The sequence below is a fragment of the Anomaloglossus baeobatrachus genome, chromosome 9, assembly GCF_048569485.1.
Source record: "Anomaloglossus baeobatrachus isolate aAnoBae1 chromosome 9, aAnoBae1.hap1, whole genome shotgun sequence".
Taxonomy (NCBI): domain Eukaryota; kingdom Metazoa; phylum Chordata; class Amphibia; order Anura; family Aromobatidae; genus Anomaloglossus; species Anomaloglossus baeobatrachus.
In genome coordinates this window covers 164,372,002-164,389,293 of record NC_134361.1, presented here as the reverse complement: position 1 = coordinate 164,389,293, position 17,292 = coordinate 164,372,002, and the positions used below count along the sequence as shown (strand labels likewise).

The 17,292-nt window shown below is 47.8% G+C and overlaps 9 non-coding genes and 2 pseudogenes across 9 annotated transcripts; all 11 read right to left on the bottom strand.

Moving 5' to 3' along the window:
- Window positions 1-409: 409 nt before the first annotated feature.
- Window positions 410-551, bottom strand: LOC142253709 (U2 spliceosomal RNA; annotated as a pseudogene).
- Window positions 552-1,939: 1,388 nt separating this feature from the next.
- On the bottom strand, window positions 1,940-2,130 carry LOC142251973 (U2 spliceosomal RNA). The gene has a single exon (XR_012725371.1). It is a non-coding gene; the product is annotated as a U2 spliceosomal RNA (small nuclear RNA).
- A 1,388-nt stretch (window positions 2,131-3,518) lies between these two features.
- LOC142251971 (U2 spliceosomal RNA) lies at window positions 3,519-3,709 on the bottom strand. Its single transcript, XR_012725369.1, has one exon. It is a non-coding gene; the product is annotated as a U2 spliceosomal RNA (small nuclear RNA).
- A 1,388-nt stretch (window positions 3,710-5,097) lies between these two features.
- LOC142251970 (U2 spliceosomal RNA) lies at window positions 5,098-5,288 on the bottom strand. Its single transcript, XR_012725368.1, has one exon. It is a non-coding gene; the product is annotated as a U2 spliceosomal RNA (small nuclear RNA).
- A 1,388-nt stretch (window positions 5,289-6,676) lies between these two features.
- Window positions 6,677-6,872, bottom strand: LOC142253092 (U2 spliceosomal RNA). The gene has a single exon (XR_012726412.1). It is a non-coding gene; the product is annotated as a U2 spliceosomal RNA (small nuclear RNA).
- A 2,186-nt stretch (window positions 6,873-9,058) lies between these two features.
- Window positions 9,059-9,249, bottom strand: LOC142251968 (U2 spliceosomal RNA). Its single transcript, XR_012725367.1, has one exon. It is a non-coding gene; the product is annotated as a U2 spliceosomal RNA (small nuclear RNA).
- A 1,388-nt stretch (window positions 9,250-10,637) lies between these two features.
- On the bottom strand, window positions 10,638-10,828 carry LOC142251967 (U2 spliceosomal RNA). The gene has a single exon (XR_012725366.1). It is a non-coding gene; the product is annotated as a U2 spliceosomal RNA (small nuclear RNA).
- A 1,388-nt stretch (window positions 10,829-12,216) lies between these two features.
- On the bottom strand, window positions 12,217-12,412 carry LOC142253147 (U2 spliceosomal RNA). Its single transcript, XR_012726465.1, has one exon. It is a non-coding gene; the product is annotated as a U2 spliceosomal RNA (small nuclear RNA).
- A 684-nt stretch (window positions 12,413-13,096) lies between these two features.
- LOC142253774 (U2 spliceosomal RNA) lies at window positions 13,097-13,223 on the bottom strand (annotated as a pseudogene).
- A 1,388-nt stretch (window positions 13,224-14,611) lies between these two features.
- LOC142253091 (U2 spliceosomal RNA) lies at window positions 14,612-14,807 on the bottom strand. The gene has a single exon (XR_012726411.1). It is a non-coding gene; the product is annotated as a U2 spliceosomal RNA (small nuclear RNA).
- Window positions 14,808-16,993: 2,186 nt separating this feature from the next.
- On the bottom strand, window positions 16,994-17,184 carry LOC142252850 (U2 spliceosomal RNA). The gene has a single exon (XR_012726216.1). It is a non-coding gene; the product is annotated as a U2 spliceosomal RNA (small nuclear RNA).
- Window positions 17,185-17,292: the final 108 nt, after the last annotated feature.

Sequence of the window (17,292 nt, the reverse complement as noted above, 5' to 3'; positions counted from 1 at the left end):
GACCTCCAACCGGGTGTTGGTTTCTCAGCCGAAGCTGACCCGGACCTCCAACCGGGTGTTGGTTTCTCAGCCGAAGCTGACCCGGACCTCCAACCGGGTGTTGGTTTCTCAGCCAAAGCTGACCCAGACCTCCAACCGGGTGTTGGTTTCTCAGCCCAAAGCTGAACGGACCTCCGACCATGATTATAAAAATTTCCCTTCCTAGCCAGAAGGCCGGGATAGAGCAATATGCTCAGAAAGTATGAAAAGGCAAGGTACGGTGTGCTACAGAGTCCAAGGCTCGCCGGGGTCCCAAGCCAGCAAGCTCAGACTCACTCCAGGGTCGTCAATCCTGGGGCACATTGCACCATAGCCCCCACACTTACTCAGTCTAATAGCCTCGATCCTGGTAGGGCCATGGTTTCCTCTAGATGGATATACTATCCTCCCAAAGTACTAACAAGCGCAACCTTCCAGTGTGCATTGCATCATTGTACTAAGGTGGCCGGAGCCTTAAACCACCTTTTCGAACGATACTACACTTGATCTTAGCCAAAAGGCCGAGAAGCGATAACCAGAATTGGTTTGGGCCTCGAGTGGCACCCTGGCCTATGCCGGACACATCTTAGGGAGAGAGAGCGAGAGGGAGACAAACCCACGCCTACAGAAGACATTTTGTCACCCAAGCCAACCCTTGAAAAGGCTGCTTTGCAGAGCAAAAACAAGAAGAATGGTGCGTTTTGCAGCCGCCGCCCCTCACTGCAATGAATCTGAATAACTCCTCCTTTAGGGCGCAAGCAACTCCCCTCCCCCTTGCAGTCTTTCCAATTCACGATACAAAAAGACGGACAGGACAGGTTGCCTGACTTTCCGTCACTGCCACCCTTTGCCATCCTTACCCGTAGAAAGCCCTTTCATCATCCCCAAACCCTAATCTTTTCCCTTTCCTTCCCAGCCCCCAAACCCTGCCCTCTGTACCCTTCTCACCACCCGCATCCCTTCTCCTGTCATCCCCCTACCACCCGGGAAAAAAAGAGCTTGCCCCCTCCTTACACTAGCCCACCCTCCCACCCAAAGAACAACTTCTGCTGCGCAGCTTGTTTTCTAGGCAGCAGCGCTATTGTGATGTCAGCGGGGGCATTGTGACAAGCCGCCAGTGTTCCGTCTCTTCATGTTGTGCACAGTTCAAACGGAAAATACATCAACAGGCAGACTACAGAAAAACTTACTATCAAAGGTTAGAGGGGGGCTTTCTCAGAGGGCTTTTTACAGTTTTTCTATTCCCAATTAGCCGTTTAAGTGTACTTATTGAAAGTAGTAATTCTTTCATAGGCCGCCCTTTCTTAGTATTTGACGTTCCTTATATTGCGGTATGAGGCTTTGCAGCAGGTTGCAAACATTCATCACCCATGACTGTCCCCAATTGAGCTCAGAAGCTCAATGTCTATCATGACCTCTCTTTTAGAATGTCCAAGAGCAAGCAAACTATTCCTCCAGGAGAGGGCGCCAACAGACTACTAAAGAGATCATCATTACTCAAAGAAAACCCCAAAAACCAATGCATGATAGGAATAAACAGGTAACTTTCTTTGGAGTGGAAGCGGAGAGATCGCACCAGATGCCAATTCTAGATCTTATCACACCTGTGGTCACTGCAGCAGCAGGTGAATCCACTTTGTCCAAAAGGGATCTATTCCATTCAATTGCAAATGATCTAGATAAGACAGAGAACTGCAGCACGGGACATAGCCGAGTTGGTCAGGTTGAGTGGTGATGAGTTTGCTATTTGGATGAATAAAGAAAGTCAAAAGTGTGAAAGATAAAAAACAAAAGGAGGAAGTGTGAAAAGTGAATGGGCCAAATTGAGGTGCATATGAAGACGTATGCTTTCTTCCAATTCATTAAACCGGGCTAATATGAATCAGGTGAATTGAGTTCTGCTTTTGGAAACTGGGTTAAGAAGGGGTGCACCGTTCCTGGAGGTACTGCAATACCAGGTCAATGCGTGGAGTGGACAGAGCAAGCTCTTTTTCCATCTCCCTGTTCTAAAAATCCATTTAATATATGGTCCCCAGATAGGGGACGTATCAGATATTAAACTGATAAGAACAGATACTACACTTGATCTTAGCCAAAAGGCCGAGAAGCGATAACCAGAATTGGTTTGGGCCTCGAGTGGCACCCTGGCCTATGCCGGACACATCTTAGGGAGAGAGAGCGAGAGGGAGACAAACCCACGCCTACAGAAGACATTTTGTCACCCAAGCCAACCCTTGAAAAGGCTGCTTTGCAGAGCAAAAACAAGAAGAATGGTGCGTTTTGCAGCCGCCGCCCCCCACTGCAATGAATCTGAATAACTCCTCCTTTAGGGCGCAAGCAACTCCCCTCCCCCTTGCAGTCTTTCCAATTCACGATACAAAAAGACGGACAGGACAGGTTGCCTGACTTTCCGTCACTGCCACCCTTTGCCATCCTTACCCGTAGAAAGCCCTTTCATCATCCCCAAACCCTAATCTTTTCCCTTTCCTTCCCAGCCCCCAAACCCTGCCCTCTGTACCCTTCTCACCACCCGCATCCCTTCTCCTGTCATCCCCCTACCACCCGGGAAAAAAAGAGCTTGCCCCCTCCTTACACTAGCCCACCCTCCCACCCAAAGAACAACTTCTGCTGCGCAGCTTGTTTTCTAGGCAGCAGCGCTATTGTGATGTCAGCGGGGGCATTGTGACAAGCCGCCAGTGTTCCGTCTCTTCATGTTGTGCACAGTTCAAACGGAAAATACATCAACAGGCAGACTACAGAAAAACTTACTATCAAAGGTTAGAGGGGGGCTTTCTCAGAGGGCTTTTTACAGTTTTTCTATTCCCAATTAGCCGTTTAAGTGTACTTATTGAAAGTAGTAATTCTTTCATAGGCCGCCCTTTCTTAGTATTTGACGTTCCTTATATTGCGGTATGAGGCTTTGCAGCAGGTTGCAAACATTCATCACCCATGACTGTCCCCAATTGAGCTCAGAAGCTCAATGTCTATCATGACCTCTCTTTTAGAATGTCCAAGAGCAAGCAAACTATTCCTCCAGGAGAGGGCGCCAACAGACTACTAAAGAGATCATCATTACTCAAAGAAAACCCCAAAAACCAATGCATGATAGGAATAAACAGGTAACTTTCTTTGGAGTGGAAGCGGAGAGATCGCACCAGATGCCAATTCTAGATCTTATCACACCTGTGGTCACTGCAGCAGCAGGTGAATCCACTTTGTCCAAAAGGGATCTATTCCATTCAATTGCAAATGATCTAGATAAGACAGAGAACTGCAGCACGGGACATAGCCGAGTTGGTCAGGTTGAGTGGTGATGAGTTTGCTATTTGGATGAATAAAGAAAGTCAAAAGTGTGAAAGATAAAAAACAAAAGGAGGAAGTGTGAAAAGTGAATGGGCCAAATTGAGGTGCATATGAAGACGTATGCTTTCTTCCAATTCATTAAACCGGGCTAATATGAATCAGGTGAATTGAGTTCTGCTTTTGGAAACTGGGTTAAGAAGGGGTGCACCGTTCCTGGAGGTACTGCAATACCAGGTCAATGCGTGGAGTGGACAGAGCAAGCTCTTTTTCCATCTCCCTGTTCTAAAAATCCATTTAATATATGGTCCCCAGATAGGGGACGTATCAGATATTAAACTGATAAGAACAGATACTACACTTGATCTTAGCCAAAAGGCCGAGAAGCGATAACCAGAATTGGTTTGGGCCTCGAGTGGCACCCTGGCCTATGCCGGACACATCTTAGGGAGAGAGAGCGAGAGGGAGACAAACCCACGCCTACAGAAGACATTTTGTCACCCAAGCCAACCCTTGAAAAGGCTGCTTTGCAGAGCAAAAACAAGAAGAATGGTGCGTTTTGCAGCCGCCGCCCCCCACTGCAATGAATCTGAATAACTCCTCCTTTAGGGCGCAAGCAACTCCCCTCCCCCTTGCAGTCTTTCCAATTCACGATACAAAAAGACGGACAGGACAGGTTGCCTGACTTTCCGTCACTGCCACCCTTTGCCATCCTTACCCGTAGAAAGCCCTTTCATCATCCCCAAACCCTAATCTTTTCCCTTTCCTTCCCAGCCCCCAAACCCTGCCCTCTGTACCCTTCTCACCACCCGCATCCCTTCTCCTGTCATCCCCCTACCACCCGGGAAAAAAAGAGCTTGCCCCCTCCTTACACTAGCCCACCCTCCCACCCAAAGAACAACTTCTGCTGCGCAGCTTGTTTTCTAGGCAGCAGCGCTATTGTGATGTCAGCGGGGGCATTGTGACAAGCCGCCAGTGTTCCGTCTCTTCATGCTGTGCACAGTTCAAACGGAAAATACATCAACAGGCAGACTACAGAAAAACTTACTATCAAAGGTTAGAGGGGGGCTTTCTCAGAGGGCTTTTTACAGTTTTTCTATTCCCAATTAGCCGTTTAAGTGTACTTATTGAAAGTAGTAATTCTTTCATAGGCCGCCCTTTCTTAGTATTTGACGTTCCTTATATTGCGGTATGAGGCTTTGCAGCAGGTTGCAAACATTCATCACCCATGACTGTCCCCAATTGAGCTCAGAAGCTCAATGTCTATCATGACCTCTCTTTTAGAATGTCCAAGAGCAAGCAAACTATTCCTCCAGGAGAGGGCGCCAACAGACTACTAAAGAGATCATCATTACTCAAAGAAAACCCCAAAAACCAATGCATGATAGGAATAAACAGGTAACTTTCTTTGGAGTGGAAGCGGAGAGATCGCACCAGATGCCAATTCTAGATCTTATCACACCTGTGGTCACTGCAGCAGCAGGTGAATCCACTTTGTCCAAAAGGGATCTATTCCATTCAATTGCAAATGATCTAGATAAGACAGAGAACTGCAGCACGGGACATAGCCGAGTTGGTCAGGTTGAGTGGTGATGAGTTTGCTATTTGGATGAATAAAGAAAGTCAAAAGTGTGAAAGATAAAAAACAAAAGGAGGAAGTGTGAAAAGTGAATGGGCCAAATTGAGGTGCATATGAAGACGTATGCTTTCTTCCAATTCATTAAACCGGGCTAATATGAATCAGGTGAATTGAGTTCTGCTTTTGGAAACTGGGTTAAGAAGGGGTGCACCGTTCCTGGAGGTACTGCAATACCAGGTCAATGCGTGGAGTGGACAGAGCAAGCTCTTTTTCCATCTCCCTGTTCTAAAAATCCATTTAATATATGGTCCCCAGATAGGGGACGTATCAGATATTAAACTGATAAGAACAGATACTACACTTGATCTTAGCCAAAAGGCCGAGAAGCGATAACCAGAATTGGTTTGGGCCTCGAGTGGCACCCTGGCCTATGCCGGACACATCTTAGGGAGAGAGAGCGAGAGGGAGACAAACCCACGCCTACAGAAGACATTTTGTCACCCAAGCCAACCCTTGAAAAGGCTGCTTTGCAGAGCAAAAACAAGAAGAATGGTGCGTTTTGCAGCCGCCGCCCCCCACTGCAATGAATCTGAATAACTCCTCCTTTAGGGCGCAAGCAACTCCCCTCCCCCTTGCAGTCTTTCCAATTCACGATACAAAAAGACGGACAGGACAGGTTGCCTGACTTTCCGTCACTGCCACCCTTTGCCATCCTTACCCGTAGAAAGCCCTTTCATCATCCCCAAACCCTAATCTTTTCCCTTTCCTTCCCAGCCCCCAAACCCTGCCCTCTGTACCCTTCTCACCACCCGCATCCCTTCTCCTGTCATCCCCCTACCACCCGGGAAAAAAAGAGCTTGCCCCCTCCTTACACTAGCCCACCCTCCCACCCAAAGAACAACTTCTGCTGCGCAGCTTGTTTTCTAGGCAGCAGCGCTATTGTGATGTCAGCGGGGGCATTGTGACAAGCCGCCAGTGTTCCGTCTCTTCATGTTGTGCACAGTTCAAACGGAAAATACATCAACAGGCAGACTACAGAAAAACTTACTATCAAAGGTTAGAGGGGGGCTTTCTCAGAGGGCTTTTTACAGTTTTTCTATTCCCAATTAGCCGTTTAAGTGTACTTATTGAAAGTAGTAATTCTTTCATAGGCCGCCCTTTCTTAGTATTTGACGTTCCTTATATTGCGGTATGAGGCTTTGCAGCAGGTTGCAAACATTCATCACCCATGACTGTCCCCAATTGAGCTCAGAAGCTCAATGTCTATCATGACCTCTCTTTTAGAATGTCCAAGAGCAAGCAAACTATTCCTCCAGGAGAGGGCGCCAACAGACTACTAAAGAGATCATCATTACTCAAAGAAAACCCCAAAAACCAATGCATGATAGGAATAAACAGGTAACTTTCTTTGGAGTGGAAGCGGAGAGATCGCACCAGATGCCAATTCTAGATCTTATCACACCTGTGGTCACTGCAGCAGCAGGTGAATCCACTTTGTCCAAAAGGGATCTATTCCATTCAATTGCAAATGATCTAGATAAGACAGAGAACTGCAGCACGGGACATAGCCGAGTTGGTCAGGTTGAGTGGTGATGAGTTTGCTATTTGGATGAATAAAGAAAGTCAAAAGTGTGAAAGATAAAAAACAAAAGGAGGAAGTGTGAAAAGTGAATGGGCCAAATTGAGGTGCATATGAAGACGTATGCTTTCTTCCAATTCATTAAACCGGGCTAATATGAATCAGGTGAATTGAGTTCTGCTTTTGGAAACTGGGTTAAGAAGGGGTGCACCGTTCCTGGAGGTACTGCAATACCAGGTCAATGCGTGGAGTGGACAGAGCAAGCTCTTTTTCCATCTCCCTGTTCTAAAAATCCATTTAATATATGGTCCCCAGATAGGGGACGTATCAGATATTAAACTGATAAGAACAGATTTTGATTTAATGAAGCTTTCCAAAGCACCACAAAAAATGCATGACCGAAGTCACTCCAAAAACAGTGCAAAGGCTAGGATTCGTGTGGACCCCACCGTGAGGAGAGGGTCCCCAAAAATCAACCCCGTCCCTCCGAGCCAGAAGGCCACAGCAAGGGTCAGGGATCTTCGGTGCTCCCCCAAGCCGAAGCCTGGTTGAGCCTTGTCGTTGCTCCCAGCGTCCACCCAGGCATCTTACCCAAGTGGAGTAGAGAGCTACTAGTTGTTGGTTTCGCAGCCGAAACTGCCCGGACCGTCAACCGGTGTTGGTTTCTCAGCCCAAGGCTAACCGGACCTCCAACCGGGTGTTGGTTTCTCAGCCGAAGCTGACCCAGACCTCCAACCGGGTGTTGGTTTCTCAGCCGAAGCTGACCCAGACCTCCAACCGGGTGTTAGTTTCTCAGCCCAAAGCTGACCAGACCTCCGACCGGGATTGTAAAAATTTCCCTTCCTAGCCAGAAGGCCGGGATAGGGTAATATGCTCAAAAAGTATGAAAAGGCAAGGTACGGTGTGCTACAGAGCCCAAGGCTTGCCGGGGTCCCAAGCCAGCAAGCTCAGACTCACTCCAGGGTCGTCAGTCCTGGGGCACGTTGTACCATAGCCCCCCACCCTTACTCAGTCTAATAGCCTCGATCCTGGTAGGGCCATGTTTTCCTCTAGATGAATATACTATCCACCCAGAGTACTAGCAAGCGCAACCTTCCAGTGTGCATTGTATCATTGCACTAAGGTGGCCTGGAGCTTAAACCACCTCTTCGAACAACACTACACTTGATCTTAGCCAAAAGGCCGAGAAGCGATAACCAGAATTGGTTTGGGCCTCGAGTGGCACCCTGGCCTATGCCGGACACATCTTAGGGAGAGAGAGCGAGAGGGAGACAAACCCACGCCTACAGAAGACATTTTGTCACCCAAGCCAACCCTTGAAAAGGCTGCTTTGCAGAGCAAAAACAAGAAGAATGGTGCGTTTTGCAGCCGCCGCCCCCCACTGCAATGAATCTGAATAACTCCTCCTTTAGGGCGCAAGCAACTCCCCTCCCCCTTGCAGTCTTTCCAATTCACGATACAAAAAGACGGACAGGACAGGTTGCCTGACTTTCCGTCACTGCCACCCTTTGCCATCCTTACCCGTAGAAAGCCCTTTCATCATCCCCAAACCCTAATCTTTTCCCTTTCCTTCCCAGCCCCCAAACCCTGCCCTCTGTACCCTTCTCACCACCCGCATCCCTTCTCCTGTCATCCCCCTACCACCCGGGAAAAAAAGAGCTTGCCCCCTCCTTACACTAGCCCACCCTCCCACCCAAAGAACAACTTCTGCTGCGCAGCTTGTTTTCTAGGCAGCAGCGCTATTGTGATGTCAGCGGGGGCATTGTGACAAGCCGCCAGTGTTCCGTCTCTTCATGTTGTGCACAGTTCAAACGGAAAATACATCAACAGGCAGACTACAGAAAAACTTACTATCAAAGGTTAGAGGGGGGCTTTCTCAGAGGGCTTTTTACAGTTTTTCTATTCCCAATTAGCCGTTTAAGTGTACTTATTGAAAGTAGTAATTCTTTCATAGGCCGCCCTTTCTTAGTATTTGACGTTCCTTATATTGCGGTATGAGGCTTTGCAGCAGGTTGCAAACATTCATCACCCATGACTGTCCCCAATTGAGCTCAGAAGCTCAATGTCTATCATGACCTCTCTTTTAGAATGTCCAAGAGCAAGCAAACTATTCCTCCAGGAGAGGGCGCCAACAGACTACTAAAGAGATCATCATTACTCAAAGAAAACCCCAAAAACCAATGCATGATAGGAATAAACAGGTAACTTTCTTTGGAGTGGAAGCGGAGAGATCGCACCAGATGCCAATTCTAGATCTTATCACACCTGTGGTCACTGCAGCAGCAGGTGAATCCACTTTGTCCAAAAGGGATCAATTCCATTCAATTGCAAATGATCTAGATAAGACAGAGAACTGCAGCACGGGACATAGCCGAGTTGGTCAGGTTGAGTGGTGATGAGTTTGCTATTTGGATGAATAAAGAAAGTCAAAAGTGTGAAAGATAAAAAACAAAAGGAGGAAGTGTGAAAAGTGAATGGGCCAAATTGAGGTGCATATGAAGACGTATGCTTTCTTCCAATTCATTAAACCGGGCTAATATGAATCAGGTGAATTGAGTTCTGCTTTTGGAAACTGGGTTAAGAAGGGGTGCACCGTTCCTGGAGGTACTGCAATACCAGGTCAATGCGTGGAGTGGACAGAGCAAGCTCTTTTTCCATCTCCCTGTTCTAAAAATCCATTTAATATATGGTCCCCAGATAGGGGACGTATCAGATATTAAACTGATAAGAACAGATACTACACTTGATCTTAGCCAAAAGGCCGAGAAGCGATAACCAGAATTGGTTTGGGCCTCGAGTGGCACCCTGGCCTATGCCGGACACATCTTAGGGAGAGAGAGCGAGAGGGAGACAAACCCACGCCTACAGAAGACATTTTGTCACCCAAGCCAACCCTTGAAAAGGCTGCTTTGCAGAGCAAAAACAAGAAGAATGGTGCGTTTTGCAGCCGCCGCCCCCCACTGCAATGAATCTGAATAACTCCTCCTTTAGGGCGCAAGCAACTCCCCTCCCCCTTGCAGTCTTTCCAATTCACGATACAAAAAGACGGACAGGACAGGTTGCCTGACTTTCCGTCACTGCCACCCTTTGCCATCCTTACCCGTAGAAAGCCCTTTCATCATCCCCAAACCCTAATCTTTTCCCTTTCCTTCCCAGCCCCCAAACCCTGCCCTCTGTACCCTTCTCACCACCCGCATCCCTTCTCCTGTCATCCCCCTACCACCCGGGAAAAAAAGAGCTTGCCCCCTCCTTACACTAGCCCACCCTCCCACCCAAAGAACAACTTCTGCTGCGCAGCTTGTTTTCTAGGCAGCAGCGCTATTGTGATGTCAGCGGGGGCATTGTGACAAGCCGCCAGTGTTCCGTCTCTTCATGTTGTGCACAGTTCAAACGGAAAATACATCAACAGGCAGACTACAGAAAAACTTACTATCAAAGGTTAGAGGGGGGCTTTCTCAGAGGGCTTTTTACAGTTTTTCTATTCCCAATTAGCCGTTTAAGTGTACTTATTGAAAGTAGTAATTCTTTCATAGGCCGCCCTTTCTTAGTATTTGACGTTCCTTATATTGCGGTATGAGGCTTTGCAGCAGGTTGCAAACATTCATCACCCATGACTGTCCCCAATTGAGCTCAGAAGCTCAATGTCTATCATGACCTCTCTTTTAGAATGTCCAAGAGCAAGCAAACTATTCCTCCAGGAGAGGGCGCCAACAGACTACTAAAGAGATCATCATTACTCAAAGAAAACCCCAAAAACCAATGCATGATAGGAATAAACAGGTAACTTTCTTTGGAGTGGAAGCGGAGAGATCGCACCAGATGCCAATTCTAGATCTTATCACACCTGTGGTCACTGCAGCAGCAGGTGAATCCACTTTGTCCAAAAGGGATCTATTCCATTCAATTGCAAATGATCTAGATAAGACAGAGAACTGCAGCACGGGACATAGCCGAGTTGGTCAGGTTGAGTGGTGATGAGTTTGCTATTTGGATGAATAAAGAAAGTCAAAAGTGTGAAAGATAAAAAACAAAAGGAGGAAGTGTGAAAAGTGAATGGGCCAAATTGAGGTGCATATGAAGACGTATGCTTTCTTCCAATTCATTAAACCGGGCTAATATGAATCAGGTGAATTGAGTTCTGCTTTTGGAAACTGGGTTAAGAAGGGGTGCACCGTTCCTGGAGGTACTGCAATACCAGGTCAATGCGTGGAGTGGACAGAGCAAGCTCTTTTTCCATCTCCCTGTTCTAAAAATCCATTTAATATATGGTCCCCAGATAGGGGACGTATCAGATATTAAACTGATAAGAACAGATACTACACTTGATCTTAGCCAAAAGGCCGAGAAGCGATAACCAGAATTGGTTTGGGCCTCGAGTGGCACCCTGGCCTATGCCGGACACATCTTAGGGAGAGAGAGCGAGAGGGAGACAAACCCACGCCTACAGAAGACATTTTGTCACCCAAGCCAACCCTTGAAAAGGCTGCTTTGCAGAGCAAAAACAAGAAGAATGGTGCGTTTTGCAGCCGCCGCCCCCCACTGCAATGAATCTGAATAACTCCTCCTTTAGGGCGCAAGCAACTCCCCTCCCCCTTGCAGTCTTTCCAATTCACGATACAAAAAGACGGACAGGACAGGTTGCCTGACTTTCCGTCACTGCCACCCTTTGCCATCCTTACCCGTAGAAAGCCCTTTCATCATCCCCAAACCCTAATCTTTTCCCTTTCCTTCCCAGCCCCCAAACCCTGCCCTCTGTACCCTTCTCACCACCCGCATCCCTTCTCCTGTCATCCCCCTACCACCCGGGAAAAAAAGAGCTTGCCCCCTCCTTACACTAGCCCACCCTCCCACCCAAAGAACAACTTCTGCTGCGCAGCTTGTTTTCTAGGCAGCAGCGCTATTGTGATGTCAGCGGGGGCATTGTGACAAGCCGCCAGTGTTCCGTCTCTTCATGTTGTGCACAGTTCAAACGGAAAATACATCAACAGGCAGACTACAGAAAAACTTACTATCAAAGGTTAGAGGGGGGCTTTCTCAGAGGGCTTTTTACAGTTTTTCTATTCCCAATTAGCCGTTTAAGTGTACTTATTGAAAGTAGTAATTCTTTCATAGGCCGCCCTTTCTTAGTATTTGACGTTCCTTATATTGCGGTATGAGGCTTTGCAGCAGGTTGCAAACATTCATCACCCATGACTGTCCCCAATTGAGCTCAGAAGCTCAATGTCTATCATGACCTCTCTTTTAGAATGTCCAAGAGCAAGCAAACTATTCCTCCAGGAGAGGGCGCCAACAGACTACTAAAGAGATCATCATTACTCAAAGAAAACCCCAAAAACCAATGCATGATAGGAATAAACAGGTAACTTTCTTTGGAGTGGAAGCGGAGAGATCGCACCAGATGCCAATTCTAGATCTTATCACACCTGTGGTCACTGCAGCAGCAGGTGAATCCACTTTGTCCAAAAGGGATCTATTCCATTCAATTGCAAATGATCTAGATAAGACAGAGAACTGCAGCACGGGACATAGCCGAGTTGGTCAGGTTGAGTGGTGATGAGTTTGCTATTTGGATGAATAAAGAAAGTCAAAAGTGTGAAAGATAAAAAACAAAAGGAGGAAGTGTGAAAAGTGAATGGGCCAAATTGAGGTGCATATGAAGACGTATGCTTTCTTCCAATTCATTAAACCGGGCTAATATGAATCAGGTGAATTGAGTTCTGCTTTTGGAAACTGGGTTAAGAAGGGGTGCACCGTTCCTGGAGGTACTGCAATACCAGGTCAATGCGTGGAGTGGACAGAGCAAGCTCTTTTTCCATCTCCCTGTTCTAAAAATCCATTTAATATATGGTCCCCAGATAGGGGACGTATCAGATATTAAACTGATAAGAACAGATTTTGATTTAATGAAGCTTTCCAAAGCACCGCAAAAAATGCATGACCGAAGTCACACCAAAAACAGTGCAAAGGCTAGGATTCGTGTGGACCCCTCCGTGAGGAGAGGGTCCCCAAAAATCAACCCCGTCCCTCCTAGCCAGAAGGCCACAGCAAGGGTCAGGGATCTTCGGTGCTCCCCCAAGCCGAAGCCTGGTTGAGCCTTGTCGTTGCTCCCAGCGTCCACCCAGGCATCTTACCCAAGTGGAGTAGAGAGCTACTAGTTGTTGGTTTCGCAGCCGAAACTGCCCGGACCGTCAACCGGTGTTGGTTTCTCAGCCCAAGGCTAACCGGACCTCCAACCGGGTGTTGGTTTCTCAGCCGAAGCTGACCCGGACCTCCAACCGGGTGTTGGTTTCTCAGCCGAAGCTGACCCAGACCTCCAACCGGGTGTTGGTTACTCAGCCGAAGCTGACCCGGACCTCCAACCGGGTGTTGGTTTCTCAGCCCAAAGCTGAACGGACCTCCGACCATGATTATAAAAATTTCCCTTCCTAGCCAGAAGGCCGGGATAGAGCAATATGCTCAGAAAGTATGAAAGGGCAAGGTACGGTGTGCTACAGAGCCCAAGGCTCGCCGGGGTCCCAAGCCAGCAAGCTCAGACTCACTCCAGGGTCGTCAGTCCTGGGGCACATTGCACCATAGCCCTCACACTTACTCAGTCTAATAGCCTCGATCCTGGTAGGGCCATGTTTTCCTCTAGATGAATATACTATACATCAAGAGTACTAGCAAGCGCAACCTTCCAGTGTGCATTGCATCTGCCGAGCCTCACAGATCCTACACTTGATCTTAGCCAAAAGGCCGAGAAGCGATAACCAGAATTGGTTTGGGCCTCGAGTGGCACCCTGGCCTATGCCGGACACATCTTAGGGAGAGAGAGCGAGAGGGAGACAAACCCACGCCTACAGAAGACATTTTGTCACCCAAGCCAACCCTTGAAAAGGCTGCTTTGCAGAGCAAAAACAAGAAGAATGGTGCGTTTTGCAGCCGCCGCCCCCCACTGCAATGAATCTGAATAACTCCTCCTTTAGGGCGCAAGCAACTCCCCTCCCCCTTGCAGTCTTTCCAATTCACGATACAAAAAGACGGACAGGACAGGTTGCCTGACTTTCCGTCACTGCCACCCTTTGCCATCCTTACCCGTAGAAAGCCCTTTCATCATCCCCAAACCCTAATCTTTTCCCTTTCCTTCCCAGCCCCCAAACCCTGCCCTCTGTACCCTTCTCACCACCCGCATCCCTTCTCCTGTCATCCCCCTACCACCCGGGAAAAAAAGAGCTTGCCCCCTCCTTACACTAGCCCACCCTCCCACCCAAAGAACAACTTCTGCTGCGCAGCTTGTTTTCTAGGCAGCAGCGCTATTGTGATGTCAGCGGGGGCATTGTGACAAGCCGCCAGTGTTCCGTCTCTTCATGTTGTGCACAGTTCAAACGGAAAATACATCAACAGGCAGACTACAGAAAAACTTACTATCAAAGGTTAGAGGGGGGCTTTCTCAGAGGGCTTTTTACAGTTTTTCTATTCCCAATTAGCCGTTTAAGTGTACTTATTGAAAGTAGTAATTCTTTCATAGGCCGCCCTTTCTTAGTATTTGACGTTCCTTATATTGCGGTATGAGGCTTTGCAGCAGGTTGCAAACATTCATCACCCATGACTGTCCCCAATTGAGCTCAGAAGCTCAATGTCTATCATGACCTCTCTTTTAGAATGTCCAAGAGCAAGCAAACTATTCCTCCAGGAGAGGGCGCCAACAGACTACTAAAGAGATCATCATTACTCAAAGAAAACCCCAAAAACCAATGCATGATAGGAATAAACAGGTAACTTTCTTTGGAGTGGAAGCGGAGAGATCGCACCAGATGCCAATTCTAGATCTTATCACACCTGTGGTCACTGCAGCAGCAGGTGAATCCACTTTGTCCAAAAGGGATCTATTCCATTCAATTGCAAATGATCTAGATAAGACAGAGAACTGCAGCACGGGACATAGCCGAGTTGGTCAGGTTGAGTGGTGATGAGTTTGCTATTTGGATGAATAAAGAAAGTCAAAAGTGTGAAAGATAAAAAACAAAAGGAGGAAGTGTGAAAAGTGAATGGGCCAAATTGAGGTGCATATGAAGACGTATGCTTTCTTCCAATTCATTAAACCGGGCTAATATGAATCAGGTGAATTGAGTTCTGCTTTTGGAAACTGGGTTAAGAAGGGGTGCACCGTTCCTGGAGGTACTGCAATACCAGGTCAATGCGTGGAGTGGACAGAGCAAGCTCTTTTTCCATCTCCCTGTTCTAAAAATCCATTTAATATATGGTCCCCAGATAGGGGACGTATCAGATATTAAACTGATAAGAACAGATTTTGATTTAATGAAGCTTTCCAAAGCACCACAAAAAATGCATGACCGAAGTCACACCAAAAACAGTGCAAAGGCTAGGATTCGTGTGGACCCCACCGTGAGGAGAGGGTCCCCAAAAATCAACCCCGTCCCTCCGAGCCAGAAGGCCACAGCAAGGGTCAGGGATCTTCGGTGCTCCCCCAAGCCGAAGCCTGGTTGAGCCTTGTCGTTGCTCCCAGCGTCCACCCAGGCATCTTACCCAAGTGGAGTAGAGAGCTACTAGTTGTTGGTTTCGCAGCCGAAACTGCCCGGACCGTCAACCGGTGTTGGTTTCTCAGCCCAAGGCTAACCGGACCTCCAACCGGGTGTTGGTTTCTCAGCCGAAGCTGACCCAGACCTCCAACCGGGTGTTGGTTTCTCAGCCGAAGCTGATCCGGACCTCCAACCGGGTGTTAGTTTCTCAGCCCAAAGCTGACCAGACCTCCGACCGGGAATATAAAAATTTCCCTTCCTAGCCAGAAGGCCGGGATAGGGTAATATGCTCAAAAAGTATGAAAAGGCAAGGTACGGTGTGCTACAGAGCCCAAGGCTTGCCGGGGTCCCAAGCCAGCAAGCTCAGACTCACTCCAGGGTCGTCAGTCCTGGGGCGCGTTGTACCATAGCCCCCCACCCTTACTCAGTCTAATAGCCTTGATCCTGGTAGGGCCATGTTTTCCTCTAGATGAATATACTATCCACCCAGAGTACTAGCAAGCGCAACCTTCCAGTGTGCATTGTATCATTGTACTAAGGTGGCCTGGAGCTTAAACCACCTCTTCGAACAACACTACACATGATCTTAGCCAAAAGGCCGAGAAGCGATAACCAGAATTGGTTTGGGCCTCGAGTGGCACCCTGGCCTATGCCGGACACATCTTAGGGAGAGAGAGCGAGAGGGAGACAAACCCACGCCTACACAAGACATTTTGTCACCCAAGCCAACCCTTGAAAAGGCTGCTTTGCAGAGCAAAAACAAGAAGAATGGTGCGTTTTGCAGCCGCCGCCCCCCACTGCAATGAATCTGAATAACTCCTCCTTTAGGGCGCAAGCAACTCCCCTCCCCCTTGCAGTCTTTCCAATTCACGATACAAAAAGACGGACAGGACAGGTTGCCTGACTTTCCGTCACTGCCACCCTTTGCCATCCTTACCCGTAGAAAGCCCTTTCATCATCCCCAAACCCTAATCTTTTCCCTTTCCTTCCCAGCCCCCAAACCCTGCCCTCTGTACCCTTCTCACCACCCGCATCCCTTCTCCTGTCATCCCCCTACCACCCGGGAAAAAAAGAGCTTGCCCCCTCCTTACACTAGCCCACCCTCCCACCCAAAGAACAACTTCTGCTGCGCAGCTTGTTTTCTAGGCAGCAGCGCTATTGTGATGTCAGCGGGGGCATTGTGACAAGCCGCCAGTGTTCCGTCTCTTCATGTTGTGCACAGTTCAAACGGAAAATACATCAACAGGCAGACTACAGAAAAACTTACTATCAAAGGTTAGAGGGGGGCTTTCTCAGAGGGCTTTTTACAGTTTTTCTATTCCCAATTAGCCGTTTAAGTGTACTTATTGAAAGTAGTAATTCTTTCATAGGCCGCCCTTTCTTAGTATTTGACGTTCCTTATATTGCGGTATGAGGCTTTGCAGCAGGTTGCAAACATTCATCACCCATGACTGTCCCCAATTGAGCTCAGAAGCTCAATGTCTATCATGACCTCTCTTTTAGAATGTCCAAGAGCAAGCAAACTATTCCTCCAGGAGAGGGCGCCAACAGACTACTAAAGAGATCATCATTACTCAAAGAAAACCCCAAAAACCAATGCATGATAGGAATAAACAGGTAACTTTCTTTGGAGTGGAAGCGGAGAGATCGCACCAGATGCCAATTCTAGATCTTATCACACCTGTGGTCACTGCAGCAGCAGGTGAATCCACTTTGTCCAAAAGGGATCTATTCCATTCAATTGCAAATGATCTAGATAAGACAGAGAACTGCAGCACGGGACATAGCCGAGTTGGTCAGGTTGAGTGGTGATGAGTTTGCTATTTGGATGAATAAAGAAAGTCAAAAGTGTGAAAGATAAAAAACAAAAGGAGGAAGTGTGAAAAGTGAATGGGCCAAATTGAGGTGCATATGAAGACGTATGCTTTCTTCCAATTCATTAAACCGGGCTAATATGAATCAGGTGAATTGAGTTCTGCTTTTGGAAACTGGGTTAAGAAGGGGTGCACCGTTCCTGGAGGTACTGCAATACCAGGTCAATGCGTGGAGTGGACAGAGCAAGCTCTTTTTCCATCTCCCTGTTCTAAAAATCCATTTAATATATGGTCCCCAGATAGAGGACGTATCAGATATTAAACTGATAAGAACAGATACTACACTTGATCTTAGCCAAAAGGCCGAGAAGCGATAACCAGAATTGGTTTGGGCCTCGAGTGGCACCCTGGCCTATGCCGGACACATCTTAGGGAGAGAGAGCGAGAGGGAGACAAACCCACGCCTACAGAAGACATTTTGTC